The sequence below is a fragment of the Musa acuminata genome, chromosome BXJ2-4, assembly GCF_036884655.1.
Source record: "Musa acuminata AAA Group cultivar baxijiao chromosome BXJ2-4, Cavendish_Baxijiao_AAA, whole genome shotgun sequence".
NCBI lineage: Eukaryota > Viridiplantae > Streptophyta > Magnoliopsida > Zingiberales > Musaceae > Musa > Musa acuminata.
The window spans coordinates 27,697,138-27,716,534 of NC_088341.1; the positions used below are offsets into that span (position 1 = coordinate 27,697,138).

At 40.1% G+C, this 19,397-nt stretch overlaps 1 pseudogene; it reads right to left on the reverse strand.

Moving 5' to 3' along the window:
• LOC135608729 (threonine dehydratase 1 biosynthetic, chloroplastic-like) overlaps positions 1-19,397 on the reverse strand; it is a 71,895-nt pseudogene that overhangs the window by 18,641 nt on the left and 33,857 nt on the right.

A 19,397-nucleotide genomic window follows, 5' to 3' on the forward strand; every position in this document is an offset into this window, starting at 1 on the left:
ATGATGATATTGTTTAGGAAGAATGATGCTAGTTAGGATGTGATGAAGTACCTTAGTGTTTAGAGGCAGTAAATGTTCACAACTTTTAGGAACAAATTCTAAGTTCGGATTGGCAAAAATTGTTTGTAGGGCTTCAACGTATGTTGTTCCAACATTTTCATCATCCCATGATCCTCTAAAGTAAAGTCCTCTACTTTTCATGGGAATGCCTATCATGTCGCAAATGAATCTATCCGTAATTGAAATATGTTATCCTAAGAGATAGGTGGACATCCTTTCTTCTTCATCTACTAGTATGTTGTTGTAAAACAATCTTACTAGTCTTGGATAGATGAGTTCATTAATTTATAAGATAGGGAGTAGATCTAAGTTTGCAAACCACTAGATTGTCTCTAAGTCTCTTAGCTCACTTAAATCTACGTATTTTCCCTTGTTGACATTCCTAAGTTCAAAAGAGGAAAATTTTTCAGCATGGTATTTTGAATCGAAAAGGGTGGAATCAAAGTCTTCTACTAATCTCCTCTTTCCTTTGTCCCTTGAGGATCTTCTAGATCCCATAACTACTGCTGTTTAGAATAATAGTGATGAGCAAAAGTAAATGAATCAAGAACCAGAGTTTAAGGGCTTCTTAGAGAGTACCTTAATGAGATCTTCAAGAGAGGGATCTTCAAGAGAGGGAAGGAATGTTGATGCTTTGCTTCGAAATGAAGAGTATTTGGGATGCTAAGATGGGGGAAATGGGGATGGAGGAGACTTAGGAGAGTAGAGGAGGGAAGGAAATGAGTTGGGGTCGGTTTCACCGCCGGCCCTAGCTTGAGTTATAAAGGGGCAGAGTTGCGGACGGTTGCACCTCTGGCTGGAGCGGTGCAACCGCTTGCAACACGTGACAGCTGGAGGTGCTACCTCCAGCTGGGGCGGTGCCACCGCCTGGTGAACACTTGTTCTGATCTGAGAATTTTTCTGTCTTGAGGAGAGTTTTCATTCCCAGTAATCAACTTTACTTACGTAATTACGTAAGAATTTTCATTTTAAGACAGGGACTTTGGCACGATCAAGGTAGATTTTTAATGTGCACATTCTCAATGTTGTACACATGTTTGTGATAGTTTCTTCAAGTTGATAAGTCTTGCAAGTTCATGACAGAGTTAGTCATTTCATGATACGAGTTAAATTAGAAGGTTATGAAAGGATGAAATTGATGGGTTCAAAAATCCAAGGATATGTGAATTTGGGAATCATACGTTTCTAATTCTTGAAAAGTTAAACAGGATTGTATCTAGGTTGCATTTGTGATTTTACCCTTGTTGTTGTTTCCGAAGGTGACATAGCCTTCGTCTTTGCTAGTGAGCTTAGAGAATTGAGATGGATCTCCGGTCATATGCCTTGAGCATCCACTATCAAGGTACCATCTCTTGCTCCTAGCTTGCGATGGTGTGGGTTTCTACAAGAAAGGATGATTTTTAGGTACCCATTTGCTTTTGGGTGCCTCAAAGATAGATCTACATTGTTTATCATGTTGCATAGAGTTTATCATGGTTCCTTTAGGAACCCAAATCAATTTGTTTGGACTAATTTTCTTGAATGGACAATAATGCGTCTTGTGTCCAATTTTGCAACAAAAGTTACATTTTGCTTGGTGTTGAACATGTAAGATGGGGCCTTTTATAAAGGTGGTTGGATTTAGGTGAGGACTTCTCACAAATCCAATTCCACTTCTTTTTGGAACGTGACCCTTGTTTGCAAGGATCATGTTCAATGACTTGCTACCAACCTCGAATTTCTTCAAGGTGTCCTTAAGTAGCAGGTTTTCTTTTTGGAGAGTTTCTAGATCATGACATTTGATACATGAATTTAAACTATCATGATATTCAATTTTTAACTTATCAAAATCACAAGTAAGACTATCATGCTCCTTTTTCAGCAATTTGTATTTTCTATTGATAATCTTGCATTCATCAAATAAGTCATGGAAGGCATTTAATAATTCATTGAAAGATAAATCAGCATCTAATAAATTCGTTACCTCCTCTCTGATGGCCATTAAGGCGTAATGAGCAACTTGCTCGATGTTAGACTCCTCTTCTTCAGACACGCTCGAATCATCCCATGTTGCTTTGAGCGCCTTCTTTTTTGTTGTTCTCTTTTTGGCTTGGGGACAATCACTCTTGTAGTGTCCCGGCTTTTTGCACTCATAGCAAATAACTTGGTCTTTCTTGGGTTCAAGTTTACTTTTAGTGTCATTCTTAAACTTGTTTCTTTTAATGAATATTTTAAATTTTCTTGTTAGAAGTGCCAAGTCATCATCACAGTCCTCATCACTTGAGTTTTCTTTCAAGTGATCTTCCAAAGTTCTAAGTGCCATATCCTTCCTGTTCTTTGGAAGGATGTCTTCTTGCTCTTCATGAGCTTTGCAAGTCATCTCGTAGGTCATTAATGACCCAATTAGTTTTTCAAGAGGGAAGTTGTTTAGATCTTTTGCCTCTTGAATAGCAGTGACTTTAGGATCCCAACTCTTAGGAAGGGATCTTAGAATCTTATTTACGAGCTCAAAATCCGAAAAACTTTTTCCGAGTCCTTTTAGACCGTTGACAACATCCGTGAAACGGGTAAACATGTCGCCAATAGTCTCACTCGGTTTCATTCGAAAAAGTTCGAAAGAGTGTAACAAAAGATTGATTTTTGACTCTTTCACTCTACTTGTGCCTTCATGAGTCACTTCGAGTGTGTGCCAAATATCAAATGCAGTTTCACAAATCGAAACACGATTAAACTCGTTTTTATCAAGTGCGCAAAATAAGGCATTCATAGCCTTTGCATTAAGAGCGAAAGCCTTCTTCTCCGAATCGTTCCAATCGATCATTGGAAGAGAAGACTTTGAAAAACCATTCTCGACAAGATTCCAGAGTTCAACGTCCATAGAAATAAGAAAGATCCTCATTCAGGTCTTCCAATAGGTGTAGTCCGTCCCATTAAACATAGGTGGACGTGTAATGGAATGGCCCTCTTGGTTTCCGGCGTAAGCCATCTCTCTTGGGTTTTAATCCATTTGAGAGTTAACCGGGCTCTGATACCAATTGTTAGGATCGAGAGCACTAAGAGGGGGGGGGTGAATTAGTGCAGCGGAAATCTTTCAGCGATTAAAAACGAAAGCTGCGTTCGTTCGATAAAAACTATTTTGATGCAAAAGTCGATTCTAAGATTACTTATGATTAAGTGCAGTTTACATCTAAACACAGTTTGCGTCTAAGCGCAGTTTACGCAGTTTGCGTCTAAATGCAGTTTGCGTCTAAATGCAGATTGCGTCTAAGCGCAGTTTGCATCTAAGCGCAGTTTGCGTCTAAGCTCAGATTGCGTCTAAGCGCAGTTTGCATCTAAGCGCAGTTTGCGTCTAAGCGCAGTTTGCGTCTAAACACAGTTTGCGTCTAAGCGCAATTTACGTCTAAGCTCAGATTCGGAAAGATATGAACTTAGACACTCGTTTGTAAAAGCGCAGAAGGCAGTTTGCAGTTATAAATGGAATCAAAACGTAAACGTAAACTGCAAAGAAACTTGTTCGTAAAAGCGCAGAAGACAGTTTGCAGTTATAAATAGAATCAAAACGTAAATGTAAACTGCAATGTAAAGATCGTACGAAAACACCGATTTACGTCTGAATGCAGATTCGGAAAGATCAGAACTTAGAAACTTGTTCGTAAAAGCGCAGAGAGTAGTAACTATGTAGGAGGTTTGCAGTAATGATAAAGTGCTCAAAATAAAAGCAAACCAGAGATTTAGAGTGGTTCGGTCAGTCTTGACCTACTCCACTTTTGGCTTCCTCCACCGACGAGGTCACCGACGTCAACCAGAGGCCTTCCTTCAATAGGCGAAGGCCAACTGCCCTTTTACAGTTTCACTCCTTTTGACGGGCTCAGGAGACAACCCTTACAGAACCTTTCTCTCCTCTCTTTACAACTCAAGACTTGAATAACAGAAAGAGGAGAACTTTTGGACTTTACACAAATTTGAGCTCTTAGAATCATAGAAAAGATCAAGAATTCGGTGTAGGTCTGTATCTTTTCAGTGCTGAATGGGTGGGGTATTTATAGGCCCCAACCCAATTCAAATTTGGAGCTCAAAATGATCAAATCCCGGAATTCCGGGATCAGGCGGTTGCACCTCCTGACTGGGGCGGTTGCACCGCCTGGCAGAGCTCGAAGACTGAGCCTCTGGGCGGTGCTACCTCTGTCAGGGGCGGTTGCACCTCTCTGCCAGAGCTCGAAGACCGAGGTCAGGCGATTGCACCGCCTGACTGGAGAGGTTGCACCGCCTGTAGATCTCGAAACTTGAGCTCTGGCGGTTCTACCTCCTGACAGAGGAGGTTGCACCGCCCAGTCTCGCTCGGAGACTGAGCCCTGGGCGGTTGCACCTCTTGGCTGGGGCGGTTGCACCGCCTAATCTCGCTGGGAGACATAGCCTGGGCGGTGCTACCTCCCTGCCTGGGCGGTTGCACCTCCCACAACAACCTGGGTCCGAATGGGTTGAACCATTCGACCCAATTTGAGTTCTTCAGGGGCCCAATTGCCCCAGGATTAAGCTAATGGGATCATCTCCCATTTCTAACTTAATCAAAGTGCTAACTACGATTATTTCCTAAGACATATTCTGCAGCTTGCTTCGGTGCGTCACTCGCTTCTTCCGGCGAGTTTCCGGCGAACTTCCATCGATCATCCGATGAACCCTCGGTGATGCTCCTGCGGACTTCCGGCAAACTCCTGGACTGCGACGATCCACTTGGCAAGTTCCAACGAGCTCCTTTGGCAAACTTCTGGACTTCTCGGATTTGTTCCCGCAGAACCTCCGACGATTGTCCGAACTTCCGTCGAGCTCTCGATCTCCCAACGTGATCATTGTCATGACTCCGGCGCAACTCCTGCTGCATGTCTTACTTTCATCGTAGTTAATCCTGCACACTTATCTCAACACATACATTAGACAACAAATGACATTTGACTTAATCATCAAAATCCGAGATTCAACATCAGTCCCTATCATATTCCTTTGTACAGTTCATAATGAGTTTTAATATAAACAAGCTTGAGGTGACTATCCTTGAGCTCCTCAATATGTTAAGGGAGGTCAAGAGTATTATAAAAAAAGAGAAGCCAGTTCTCTATACTAGTGAGACCAGAAGAAAAATGAAGGCAAAAAAGTCCCTTAAGAAGGGCAAGGGCAAAGGCAGACCGGGTAAAGCAAAGGTTACTAAAAATGACCTGACAAAGGACAAAGGCCAATGTTTCCACTATAACAAATATGGGTACTGGAAGAGGAACTACAAAGAGTACCTTACAGAGAGAGTGAAACAGAAGCTTGGAGAAACTTAATATACATTCATGATCAGCCTCCATTTGTTCGACTCTTATGATAACACATAAGTATTGGATACCAGTAGTGTTTATCATATTTGCAATTCGTTGTAGATTCTGGCAAGACCTAGGAGATTGGCGAGAGGCGAGATGAAACTTAAGATGAACAATGGAGCAAAAGTTGCTGCAGTAGCTATTGGTGAGGTCACCCTACATCTACTTGGTGGAGCTATTGTTACATTTGATGTATATTATTTTGTTCCTTCTATTATCAAAAATATTATTTTCATTTCATGTTTGACAATTAGTTAGTGGATATAAATAATTTTTGAGAATAATGGTTGTTTAATACTATTAGATAATGAGATCATCACAAGAGGAACATTGCATAATGGTTTGTTTATGTTAAACACAACTCTACATATCATGAATATAAGTATGTTTAAGAGGAAACGAGATGCGGTGAACAGTGCATACCTGTGGCATTATAGGCTAGGTCATATCCATGAGGGAATGATTCAAAAGTTGTTAAAAGATGTATATCTAGATCCATTCGACTATGAGTCATATGCAACTTGCGAGCCTTTCTTTCATAAAAAACTTACCAAAATATATCACATAGTGATATATGTGGACCAATGTCAACTCATGTCATAAGTGGTTACTCCTACTTTATTAATTTTACTGATTATTTCTCAAGGTATAGATATGTGTACTTAATGAAGCACAAGTCTAAGGTCTTTGAGAAATTCAGAGAGTATAAGAATGAAGCGGAGAACCATATTAGAAAGAGTATCGAGACTCTTCCATCAAATCGAGGAGATGAGTACTTGAGTACAGAGTTCACTCAGTTCCTTAAGGACCAGGGGATTCTATCGCAATGGATACCTCCTTATATACCTCAACTTAATGTTGAATCTCGGATTTTGATGATGAAGTCAATTGTCATTTGTTGTCTAATCTATGTGTTGAGATAAGTGTGCAGGATTAACTACAATGAAAGTAAGACATGCAGCAGGAGTTGCGCCGGAGTCATGACAATGATCACGTTGGGAGTTCGAGAGCTCGACGGAAGTTCGGACAGTCGTCGGAGGTTCTGCGGGAACAAATCCGAGAAGTCTAGAAGCTTGCCAAAGAAGCTCGTCGGAACTTGCCAAGTGGATCGTCGCAAGTCCAGGAGTTTGCCGGAAGTCCGCAGGAGGATCACCGAGGGTTCATCGGATGATCGACAGAAGTTCGCCGGAAACTCGCCGGAAGATGCGATTGACGCACCGGAGCAAGCTACAGAAATTGTCTTAGGATTTATCATAGTTAGCACGAATGATTAAGTTGAAAATGGGAGGTGATCCCATTAGCTTAATGTTGGGGCAATTGGGCCCCTGAAAAACCCAAATTGGGCCGAATGGATCAACCCATTCGGACCCTGGTTGCTGTGGGAGGTGCAACCGCCCAAGCCAGGAGGTAGCACCACCTGGGCTAAGTCTCCCAGGGAGACTGGGTGGTGCAACCGCCCCAGACAAGAGGTGCAACCGCCTGGGCTCAGTCTCCGAGCGAGACTGGGCGGCGCAACCTCTCCTGACAAGAGGTGGCACCACCTGAGCTCAAGTTTCGAGCTCTGCCAGGCGGTGCAACCGCCCCAGTCAGGAGGTCAACCGCCTAAGCTCGATCTTCGAGCTCTGGCAGAGAGGTGCAACCGCCCCTGACAGAGGTGGCACCGCCCAGAGGCTCAGTCTTCGAGCTCTGCCAAGCGGTGCAACCGCCCCAGTCAGGAGGTGCAACCACTTGATCCCGGAATTCCGGGAATTGACAGTTTTGAGCTCCAAATTTGAACTGGGTTGGGGCCTATAAATACCCCACCCATTCAGCACTGAAAGGAAGAACTTACACTCGAAATCTTGATATCTTTCTGTGATTCTTAGAGCTCAAAACTGTTGTGAAGACCAAAAGATCTCCTCCTTCTGTTCTTCAAAGTTTGAGTTGTAAAGAGAGGAGAGAAAACTTCTGTAAGGGTTGTCTCCTAAGCCCGTCAAAAGGAGTGAATCTGTAAAAGGGTGGTTGGCCTTCGCCTATTGAAGGAAGGCCTCTAGTTGACGTCGGTGACCTCGTCAGTGGAGGAAGCCAAAAGTGGAGTAGGTCAAGATTGACCGAACCACTCTAAATCTCGGTTTGCATTTCCTTTGAGCATTTTACCTTCACTGCAAACTTCTCAATAGCTTACTGCCTTCTGCGATTTTACGAACGAGTTTCTAAGTTCAGAATTTTTCGAATCTGCGTTTAGACGTAAATCGGCTTTTCTCGTACAATCATCATATTTCAGTTTACGTTTACGTTTTGATTTCAATCATAACTGTTTACTGCCTTCTGCGATTTTACGAACGAGTTTCTAAGTTCAGAATTTTTCGAATCTGCGGTTAGACGTAAATCGACTTTTCTCGTACGATCATCATATTTCAGTTTACGTTTACGTTTTGATTTCAATCATAACTATTTGCTGCCTTCTGCGATCTTACGAATAAGTTTCTAAGTTCAGAACTTTCTAAATCTGCGTTTAGACGTAAAACAGTTTTTATCGAACGAACGCAGCTTTCGTTTTAATCGCTGAAAAATTTTCGCTGCACTAATTCACCCCCCCCCCTTAGTGCTCTTGATCCTAACAATTGGTATCAGAGCTCGGTTAACTCTCAAACAGATTAAAACCCAAGAGAGATGGCTTACGCCGAAAACCAAGAGGGCCATTCTATTACACGTCCACCCATGTTTAATGGGACGGACTACACCTATTGGAAGACCCGAATGAGGATCTTTCTTATTTCTATAGACTTTGAACTTTGGAATCTTGTCAAGAATGGTTTTTCGAAGTCTTCTCTTCCAATGATCGATTGGAATGATTTGGAGAAGAAGGCTTTCGCTCTTAATGCAAAGGCTATGAATGCCTTATTTTGTGCACTTGATAAAAACGAGTTTAATCGTGTTTCGATTTGTGAAACCGCATTTGATATTTGGCACACACTCGAAGTGACTCATGAAGGCACAAGTAGAGTGAAAGAGTCAAAAATCAATCTTTTGTTACACTCTTTCGAACTTTTCCGGATGAAACCGAGTGAGACTATTGGCGACATGTTTACCCGTTTCACGGATGTCGTCAACGGTCTAAAAGGACTCGAAAAAAGTTTTTCGGATTTTGAGCTCGTAAATAAGATTCTAAGATCCCTTCCTAAGAGTTGGGATCCTAAAGTCACTGCTATTCAAGAGGCGAAAGATCTAAACAACTTCCCTCTTGAAGAACTAATTGGGTCATTAATGACCTACGAGATGACTTGCAAAGCTCATGAAGAGCAAGAAGACATCCTTCCAAAGAATAGGAAGGATATGACACTTAGAACTTTGGAAGACCACTTGAAAGAAAACTCAAGTGATGAGGACTGTGACGATGACTTGGCACTTCTAACAAGAAAATTTAAAAAATTCATTAAAAGAAACAAGATTAAGAATGACACTAAAAATAAACTTGAACCCAAGAAGGACCAAGTTATTTGCTATGAGTGCAAAAAGCCGGGACACTACAAGAGTGATTGTCCCAAGCCAAAAAGAGAACAACAAAGAAGAAGGCGCTCAAAGCAACATGGGATGATTCGAGCGCGTCCGAAGAAGAGGAGTCCAACACTGAGCAAGTTGCTCATTATGCCTTAATGGCCATCGGAGAGGAGGTAACAAATTTATTAGATGCAGATTTATCTTTCGATGAATTATTAAATGCTTTCCATGACTTATTTGATGAATGCAAGATTATCAATAGAAAATATAAATTGCTAAAAAAGGAGCATGATAGTCTTACTTGTGATTTTGATAAGTTAAAAACTGAATATCATGATAGTTTAGATCCATGCATCAAATGCCATGATCTAAAAACTCTCCAAAAAGAAAACTTGCTACTTAAAGACACCTTGAAGAAATTCGAGGTTGGTAGCAAGTCATTATACATGATCCTTGCAAACAAGGGTCACGTTCCAAAAAGGAGTGGAATTGGATTTGTGAGAAGTTCTCACCAAAATCCAACCACCTTCATAAAAGGCCCCATCTTACATGTTCAACACCAAACCAAATGCAACTTTTGTTGCAAACTTGGACACAATACGCATTATTGTCCATTCAAGAAAATTAGTCCAAACAAATTGATTTGGGTTCCTAAAGGAACCATGATAAATTCTATGCAACATGATAGACAATGTAGATCTATCTTTGAGGCGCCCAAAAGCAAATGGGTACCTAAAAATCATCCTTTCTTGTAGAAACCTATACCATCGCAAGCTAGGAGCAAGAGATGGTACCTTGATAGTGGATGCTCAAGGCATATGACCGGAGATCCATCTCAATTCTCTAAGCTCACTAGCATAGACGAAGGCTATGTCACCTTCGGAGACAACAACAAGGGTAAAATCGTTGGCAAAAGAACCATAGGTAACAAATCCAACTTCTTTATTAAAGATGTTTTGTTAGTTGATGGCTTAAAACATAACCTCTTGAGCATTAGTCAATTATGTGATAAATGATACATTGTCAGATTCGAATCAAATGCTTGCATCATTGAAAAACCACACAAAAACATGTCTATGATTGCATTAAAACAAAATAACGTATACACTATTGACATCAATGATTTGTGTAATGAAATATGTTTTTCGGTTTTGAATGAGGATGCTTGGCTTTGGCATAGAAGATTAGGTCATGCTAGCATGAAACTAATCACTCAAATATCATCTAAAGAACTTGTAAGAGGAATTCCTCATATCAAGTTCATCAAAGATAATGTATGTGATGCTTGCCAATTAGGTAAACAAATTAAGGGTAGTTTCAAAACTAAGAATCAAATAAGCACCTCTAGGCCCTTTCAATTGATCCATATGGACTTGTTCGGACCAATCTCTACATCGAGTCTAGGAGATAGCAAATACGCCTTTGTCATTGTTGATGACTATAGCAGATATACATGGACCTACTTCTTAAAACAGAAAAATGAATGCTTTAGATATTTTACCAAGTTTTGTAAACTTGTTCAAAATGAGAAGGGTTCTATGATTTCGTCAATTAGAAGTGATCATGGTGGAGAATTTCAAAACCATGATTTCCAAGAATTCTGTGAACTCAATGGATACAACCATAATTTCTCTACTCCAAGAAATCCTCAACAAAATGGGGTAGTAGAAAGAAAAAATCAAAATTTACAAGAAATGGCAAGAACCATGTTGAATGAACATAGCCTACCCAAATACTTTTGGGCCGAAGCCGTAAACACTGCATGCTATATTTTGAATAGAGTTCTAGTAAGACCCTTACTCACCAAAACTCCTTATGAGTTATGGAATAACAAAAAACCCAATGTTTCATATTTTAAAGTCTTTGGGTGTAAGTGTTTTATCTTGAATGAAAAGGATAACTTAGAAAAATTTGATGCTAAATCCGATGAAGGAATCTTTCTTGGTTATTCTTCGGTTTCTAAAGCTTTTCGTATCTTCAATAAAAGAACTTTAATTATTGAAGAATCCATTCATGTTGTTTTCAATGAGATTTCCGAAATTAGGAAAAATGATCTTAATGATGATGTTAATTTTGATTCTTTGAATTTAAATGAAACCCCGTCTCCAACTAGCAACTTGGATGCATCCACTTCCCAGATTTCCTTACCCAAGGATTGGAAGTATGTAGATGCTCATCCTAAGGAGCTAATCTTAGGAGACACATCAAAGGGGGTTCAAACACGATCTACTCTTAAAATTTTTGCGCCAACGCCGCTTTTCTCTCCCAAATTGAACCCAAATGTGTTGATGAAGCCATGAAAGATGATTCATGGATTATCGCAATGCAAGATGAATTGAATCAGTTTGAGAGAAATGAGGTGTGGATGCTTGTTCCTAGGCCAAATGACCATTTAGTTATTGGTACTAAATGGGTCTTTAGAAACAAGCAAGATGAAAATGGTATCGTGGTTAGAAACAAGGCTAGATTAGTGGCCAAAGGTTTCAACCAAGAAGAAGGTATCGATTACGAAGAAACCTTCGCTCTTGTGGCTCGATTAGAAGCCATAAGGATGCTCCTTGCCTACGCTAGTAGTAATAATTTTAAGTTGTTTCAAATGGATGTTAAAAGCGCTTTTCTTAATGGCTTTATTTCCGAAGAAGTCTATGTTGAACAACCTCCTGGATTTGAAAATAATGGTCTCCCTAATCATGTGTTTAGATTAACTAAAGCTCTCTATGGTTTAAAATAAGCTCCAAGAGCTTGGTATGAGAGACTTAGTTCTTTTCTTATTGAAAATAATTTTATAAAAGGCAAGGTTGATACTACATTATTCATCAAGAACTTTGAAAATAATTTTCTCATTGTTCAAATTTATGTTGATGATATTATCTTTGGTTCTACGAATGAATCTCTCTGTGAATCTTTTGCTAAAACTATGAGTCTTGAATTCGAAATGAGTTTAATGGGAGAGTTAACTTTCTTCTTAGGTTTACAAATCAAACAACTAAGCAATGGCATCTTTATTAGTCAAACTAAATATGCTATGAATTTACTAAAGAAGTTTAATATGAATAACTCAAAAGCTATTAACACTCCTATGAGCACCTCCACTAAGTTAGAAATTGATGAAAGTGGAGAAAGCTTCGGTCAAAAAACTTATAGGGTTATGATAGGAAGTTTATTTTACCTCACTATAATTAGACCAGACATCATGTTCAGTGTAGGACTTTGTGCTAGATTTCAATCAAACCCTAAGATATCTCATCTCAAAGCAGTTAAAAGAATACTCAGATATCTTAATGGTACCACAAATCTAGGATTATGGTACCCAAAATCAGAGAATTTTGAGTTAATTGCTTATGCTGATGCGGACTTTGCTGGCTGTAGATTAGATAGAAAAAGCACATCAGGAACATGTCAATTCTTAGGACATGCCCTTGTTTCCTAGTCATCTAAGAAACAAAATTCGGTTGCACTATCGACAACCGAAGCTGAATATATTGCAGCAAGTGCATGCTGTGCACAAGTTGTATGGATGAAAAATACCTTAGAAGATTATAAAGTTCATCTTAAAAATATTCCCATTAAATGTGATAACACAAGTGCAATATGCTTAACAAAGAATCCTATACAACACTCAAGAACAAAACATATTGATATTAGACATCACTTTATACGAGATCATGTTACTAATCATGATGTAATCATAGAGTTCATTGACACTAAACATCAACTAATCGATATTTTTACAAAACCTCTAAGTGAAGAACAATTTGATTTTATAAGAAGAGAATTAGGAATGTTGATGTGTCCGAATACTTAAAATTACTTTTCGGACTTTATTGAATGATCAAATCACTTGATTGCCATGTGTTGAAATGTTTTAGTTTTTGTAGCATAATCTTGTCCGAATGCATGAAAGAATTCATCTCATTTTCGGACTCGCTTAACAATTGGAATGACAAAAATCAAACACACTCTTATGAAAAATATTTTTTTTGGATTTGATAAAATGACTTTCCTCCTTCATGCACAAAGAATTATAACATACAAGGAGAAGAAGTATTCAAAGCATTATACTTATCATGTCTTCCTTTATATACTTGATAACTTGCTTATATTGTTCTCCTGGTATCACATCTACCATGCTTTTTGTTGATGACAAAGGGGGAGAAATATATGAATTGATTTGATGCTATAAACACTGATGCTATGATTACGCCATGCCTGCATCATCAAGAGATACATGAAGAGATGCCATATATAGAAATGCAACACTTGCTAAAATATAAGAAATGTGTGCATCATGTAATGATATCAAAATCTTACTTCACAGCTTTACATATTGATATCTTACAATATGATGAATTGCTACTATTACCATCATTCAAACTTGTAATGTAAAATTTGAAAATGAATGTCAAGCATTGACATCATCTTCAAAGAGATACATCATGATAGGAATCATGATGGGAATATGTCTCTTGAATTTATAAGGTTTTAAATTCAAGAATGACTTATCTCAAGTATGGCATATAGACAGGGGGAGTTAAGGTTAACTCTATTATTAATTGATTGTCATCATAAAAAAGGGGGAGATTGTTGAATCTCGGATTTTGATGATGAAGTCAATTGTCATTTGTTGTCTAATCTATGTGTTGAGATAAGTGTGCAGGATTAACTACGATGAAAGTAAGACATGCAGCAGGAGTTGCGCCGGAGTCATGACAATGATCACGTTGGGAGTTCGAGAGCTGGACGGAAGTTCGGACAGTCGTCGGAGGTTCTGCGGGAACAAATCCGAGAAGTCCAGAAGCTTGCCAAAGAAGCTCGTCGGAACTTGCCAAGTGGATCGTCGCAAGTCCAGGAGTTTGCCGGAAGTCCGCAGGAGGATCATCGAGGGTTCATCGGATGATCGACGGAAGTTCGCCGGAAACTCGCCGGAAGATGCGATTGACGCACCGGAGCAAGCTGCAAAAATTGTCTTAGGATTTATCGTAGTTAGCACGAATGATTAAGTTGAAAATGGGAGGTGATCCCATTAGCTTAATCTTGGGGCAATTGGGCCCCTGAAAAACCCAAATTGGGCCAAATGGATCAACCCATTCGGACCCTGGTTGCTATGGGAGGTGCAACCGCCCAAGCCAGGAGGTAGCACCACCTGGGCTAAGTCTCCCAGGGAGACTGGGCGGTGCAACCGCCCCAGCCAGGAGGTGCAACCGCCTGGGCTCAGTCTCCGAGCGAGACTGGGCGGCGCAACCTCTCCTGACAAGAGGTGGCACCGCCTGAGCTCAAGTTTCAAGCTCTACCAGGCGGTGCAACCGCCCCAGTCAGGTGGTGCAACCGCCTGAGCTCAATCTTTGAGCTCTGGTAGAGAGGTGCAACCGCCCCTGACAGAGGTGGCACCGCCCAGAGGCTCAGTCTTCGAGCTCTGCCAGGCGGTGCAACCGCCCAGTCAGGAGGTGCAACCACCTGATCCCGGAATTCCGGGAATTGACAGTTTTGAGCTCCAAATTTGAACTAGGTTGGGGCCTATAAATACCCCACCCATTCAGCACTGAAAGGAAGAACTTACACTCGAAATCTTGATATCTTTCTGTGATTCTTAGAGCTCAAAACTGTTGTAAAGACCAAAAGATCTCCTCCTTCTGTTCTTCAAAGTTTGAGTTGTAAAGAGAGGAGAGAAAACTTCTGTAAGGGTTGTCTCCTAAGCCCGTCAAAAGGAGTGAATCTGTAAAAGGGTGGTTGGCCTTCGCCTATTGAAGGAAAGCCTCTAGTTGACGTCGGTGACCTCGTCGGTGGAGGAAGCCAAAAGTGGAGTAGGTCAAGATTGACCGAACCACTCTAAATCTCGGTTTGCATTTCCTTTGAGCATTTTACCTTAACTGCAAACTTCTCAATAGCTTACTGCCTTCTGTGATTTTACGAACGAGTTTCTAAGTTCAGAATTTTCCGAATCTGCGTTTAGACGTAAATCGGCTTTTCTCGTACGATCATCATATTTCAGTTTATGTTTACGTTTTGATTTCAATCATAACTGTTTACTGCCTTCTGCGATTTTACGAACGAGTTTCTAAGTTCAGAATTTTCTGAATCTGCGTTTAGACGTAAATCGACTTTTCTCGTACGATCATCATATTTCAGTTTATGTTTACGTTTTGATTTCAATCAGAACTGTTTACTGCCTTCTGCGATCTTACGAATAAGTTTCTAAGTTCAGAACTTTCTAAATCTACGTTTAGACGTAAATCGGTTTTTATCGAACGAACGCAGCTTTTGTTTTAATCGCTGAAAAATTTCCGCTGCACTAATTCACCCCCCCCTCTTAGTGCTCTTGATCCTAACACTTAATAGTGTATTTGAAAGGAGGAATCGTACACTGTTAGATATGCTGCAATCCATGATGAGCTTTGCCGACCTACCCATCTTATTTTGGGGATATGCCCTAGAGACCACAGCTTACCTTCTAAATAAAGTTCCAACTAAGTCGATAGTGTCTACACCATATAAGATAGGAGAAAGAAAGAAGCTCGATCTTAAGATTGTTAAGATTTGGGGCTGCCTTGCCTACATTAAAAAGACACAACCATGATAAGTTAGAATCGAGGACGAAGCGATGCAAGTTCATGGGATACCCCAAGGAAACTTATGGATATTATTTCTATTATGTTGAGGACCAAAATGTCTTTGTAGCTAAGAGAGCGGTGTTCCTTAAGAATGAACACATTCTTAGTAAAGATAATAGGAGTGCGATAGAGTTAAGCGAGGTTAGAGAACCTAGCTCAAGCACCATTTCACAGCCCGAGTTTGTTCAGGTACCTAATACACAAGTTTCAACTTTATGCAGGTCTGATAGAGTATCATATCCTCCTGAGAGATATGTGGGACATATTAGAGGAGAGGATGTTGAGGATATTGATCCTCAGACCTACGAGGAGGCTATTATGAGTATAGACTCCGGGAAGTGGCAAGAAGTCATAAATTCTGAGATGGATTCTATGTACTCCAACAAAGTTTGGAACCTAGTTGATGCACCCGAAGGTATTGTATCCATCGGTTGCAAGTGAATCTTCAATAAGAAGATCAGAGTAGAGAGAAAACTAGAGACCTATAAAGCAAGGCTAGTGGCTAAGGGGTATCATCAAAAGCAAGGTGTTTATTATGACGAAACCTTCTCACCTATAGCCATGCTAAAATTCATCCAAATTCTATTGGGCATTACAGCACACTAATTTTAGCCATACTAAAATCCAACCAATATTTATTGTGAGTTCTTGGTTCCTCTTCGAGAAACTAAAACCATGTAGTAGTCATCACCTCCCATTAAGCATAGAGAGTTTAGGAATGGAATTGGCACTATCTTCATCATGAGCATGAACTTCATTCCGACATCACCTGAAAGTTGTCCAACAACATCGCCATCATGTTTGTGCTACTGCTCTATATCCCAATTTTGATAGGGACCACCTTTACTAACCCGGAGATCTGCTTAGCCTTTGAATTCACAGTCTTCATCCGACTTTGACTTTGATCTAGGTTCATCCCAATTCGCCTTGCTTCTTAGTCAGCTTTGAAATTATAGGTAGTGCTAGTGTCCACTATCGCATGGGTTGTTTAGTCATTTAGCTTAATGTTCCCATATATTAACTCACTGCTCCCTACTTTCTATTACTTCATCTTCATGTTCTCTCCCACTTGACCTCGCAATAAGTTTAATAAATGCATTGCTCTTATCTATAGTCCTTGCGACTTCTTATCGTCGTTATTGGATTCTGAACTATTCGAACTAAGGGTGACGACCTTGTCTTTATTCGATCTAGGGTGATGGATTAATGTTGTCATTGTTTTGAGTACTTATTTTTGTCAGCAATCCCTCACCATGTGTGATTCTCCACATAAGAAGCATTTGCCATGGTTTGGGATCCTGTCTTTTGAACTCAGCCCTTTGTGGAAACTCTTTTTTTGTCGCTCGATTACGACTCCTTCCCTCGTGAATACTTAGATGGGTGATTATTTGAATATTGCTTCTTCTTCCCCAAGTCTTTCGAAAAAATAAAGTCAGTGAGATTTTCTGTAACTATGATTGTTCCAACTAAATCAATGATATTCCGTTGATGCAATTCCTATTGTACCTATGACTTTAGGCCATGGATGAAATTGAATAACTTATCCTTCTCAGACATGTCTTGTATATCCAACATCAATACTAAAAACTACTTTATGTAGTCTTGAATGGAAGTGCTTTGGTGGATTGTCTCAATTTTCTTCTTATAATGAACTCAATGTTCTTGGATAGAAACTAAGTAATTAACTCTTGCTTCGAGTCCTCTTATGTGTCCACTTGACATTGATCTCATTGGATCTCTTTCCATTGTGTTTGTCACCAAAGTTTTACATCCTCATTCAGATATATAGTTGCTATCAAAACTTTAATTTCTTCATAATCGGGCATTATAGCTTGAAAGTACTATTCCATGTTAAATAAAAAATTCTCAAGCCCCTTCGCATCCCAACACCCCTGTAGCAATATGACTCAAGTGCTCTCAATTCTTGTGACAAAGCAATGTGGGTATTATTCCCTCTCACATTAAAATCCCATGTGACAACATAATCTAGGACATGAGTTTCGCCACAACATCATGTAGGTGCTGTATAAAGTCTTTAGTATCTTTTGTTAATCGATCTACTCATGACTCGACTTGTTGATTCGAGATTTCACCTCCTTTTACGAATTCTCTATGCCAAGAAACCTTCGTTAGCCCTAATATAATTCCTCTAGACTTGCTTCGAGAATATCAAAGTAGGTTTTCATAGTTGTAAGCCTCTCCTAATGGTTTCTCTTTCTAGTTGGCACTCTAGATTGCACTTCCTCTGCTATAGAGGATAGCCAATTTCTTATTTGTTATTTTCACTATAGTGCTCCTCTTCAGTGGTTTCAACAGCTTGAAGTGAATTTGTCTTTATAGCATACCTTGTCTTGCTCGATTCACCATGGTGCTTCGCTATAGTGAGTTTGCAAACTTTCGCTCTTTGCTCAAATTATTTTTTCACTCTAATACCATAATTTTATGGACTTAGCTAGAATTATCTAAGTCATGAAGCACCCTTGTATAATCCATCCATAAATGGTTAGCCAAGTTGCAACCTCGCTTAGGCCTCAAAAGACTTATAAAAGAACAAATTGATTAGTTCCGAAAACGAGTGATGAATAAGTTCCAACATCTAGGAAAGATGATAGCTTTACAAGTAATTCAGCATCTGTAAAAAAGAAAAGAGAAGAAGGAGAAAATAAGGGTTTTAGAAGGTAAATAAATATTTACAAGTCCACAAATGACTACTTGTCGAGTATTAAGTATATTGGCAAATCTCTATAGGTTTTACGTGTAAACATATAAATCCAATTAACGCCCAACTATCACAGACAAACTTTTAAACATGATGTTTGATGCAATGCTTATGTATGTCCGTATCTTTTGGTATGTTCATGCTTTGCACAACATGTAGAGGGACGGTCGAAGGCTTAATAGTCCCATTCTAGTTGGGTTTGGTGGCCGCTTTAGGCTTGTAAATAAAGGTTGTGTCATGTCGACACTTGTGAGAGATTTTCAATCTGTAATAGACCATTTTTACCCTTTGTTGTGCCACTGTTCAGAGCTTGTAAAGTCTGTTGTTAATTTGCATTGTCTATAAAGTGTTTTCGGAAATGTTTACTTGTGGATCCCGAGTGAGGTATTTTCTCTAACCCGTTTTCTCTTTTGTGAGACCTAAGAGACCATGGGAGGCTTCGGGGAGGCTGACCTTTACGGACGGACATGTAAGGGTGCCACACGACTTAAACAAATCCAGCTAAGTCCGTGACAAATGGTATCAGAGCGGGACAAGCACTCATAGAAACACTTGGCATGCAAACATGGGGGACCTAGCGGGGCTGCGTTAAGGGTAGTCAGCACACGCGCGACCGTTTGGGGGAAAACATACATGGAGATGTAGGGAAAAAGAGTCACTCAGAGGAGCGGGCATCTGAGATTGGCATTTAGAGGAATGGCCAACCCTTCGCACAAGAGGCACCACGAGAACAAGCAAGCTTGGAAAAATATGGAGCACACAAAGGTTGGGATGGTTGAGTTTGAGCTACAGCTCAACGTTGACAACTATACTTGATGATACTTAAGGCAAGCGAGGCGCTTGGTAAAGGATGAGACCATGCAAGGGGGAATGAGTTGCTCAATGACCGAAAGAGTTGTGCAAAGCTCACAGAAGTGAGGGGAATTGCTAACTCGAAGTATTTGGTACTCATGCATGGGCTTGTATGCGGATGATGGAATGTTCGCGGCCATCCCAAGGCGACCGAAACTCGACGCCATGGAGCATTGAAACTTTCTCTTCGACATTTGAAGGATACGTCCAAAGGTAGTTGAAGTGCGCAATGAGTTCAACATGTTGCTAGGCCTTGAGTGGTGCAATGGGGGCTATATTGACGTGGAGTCATAATCTAGTAAGTGCGTTTGCAGGAGGCAGAACAATGTATAATTTGTTCAG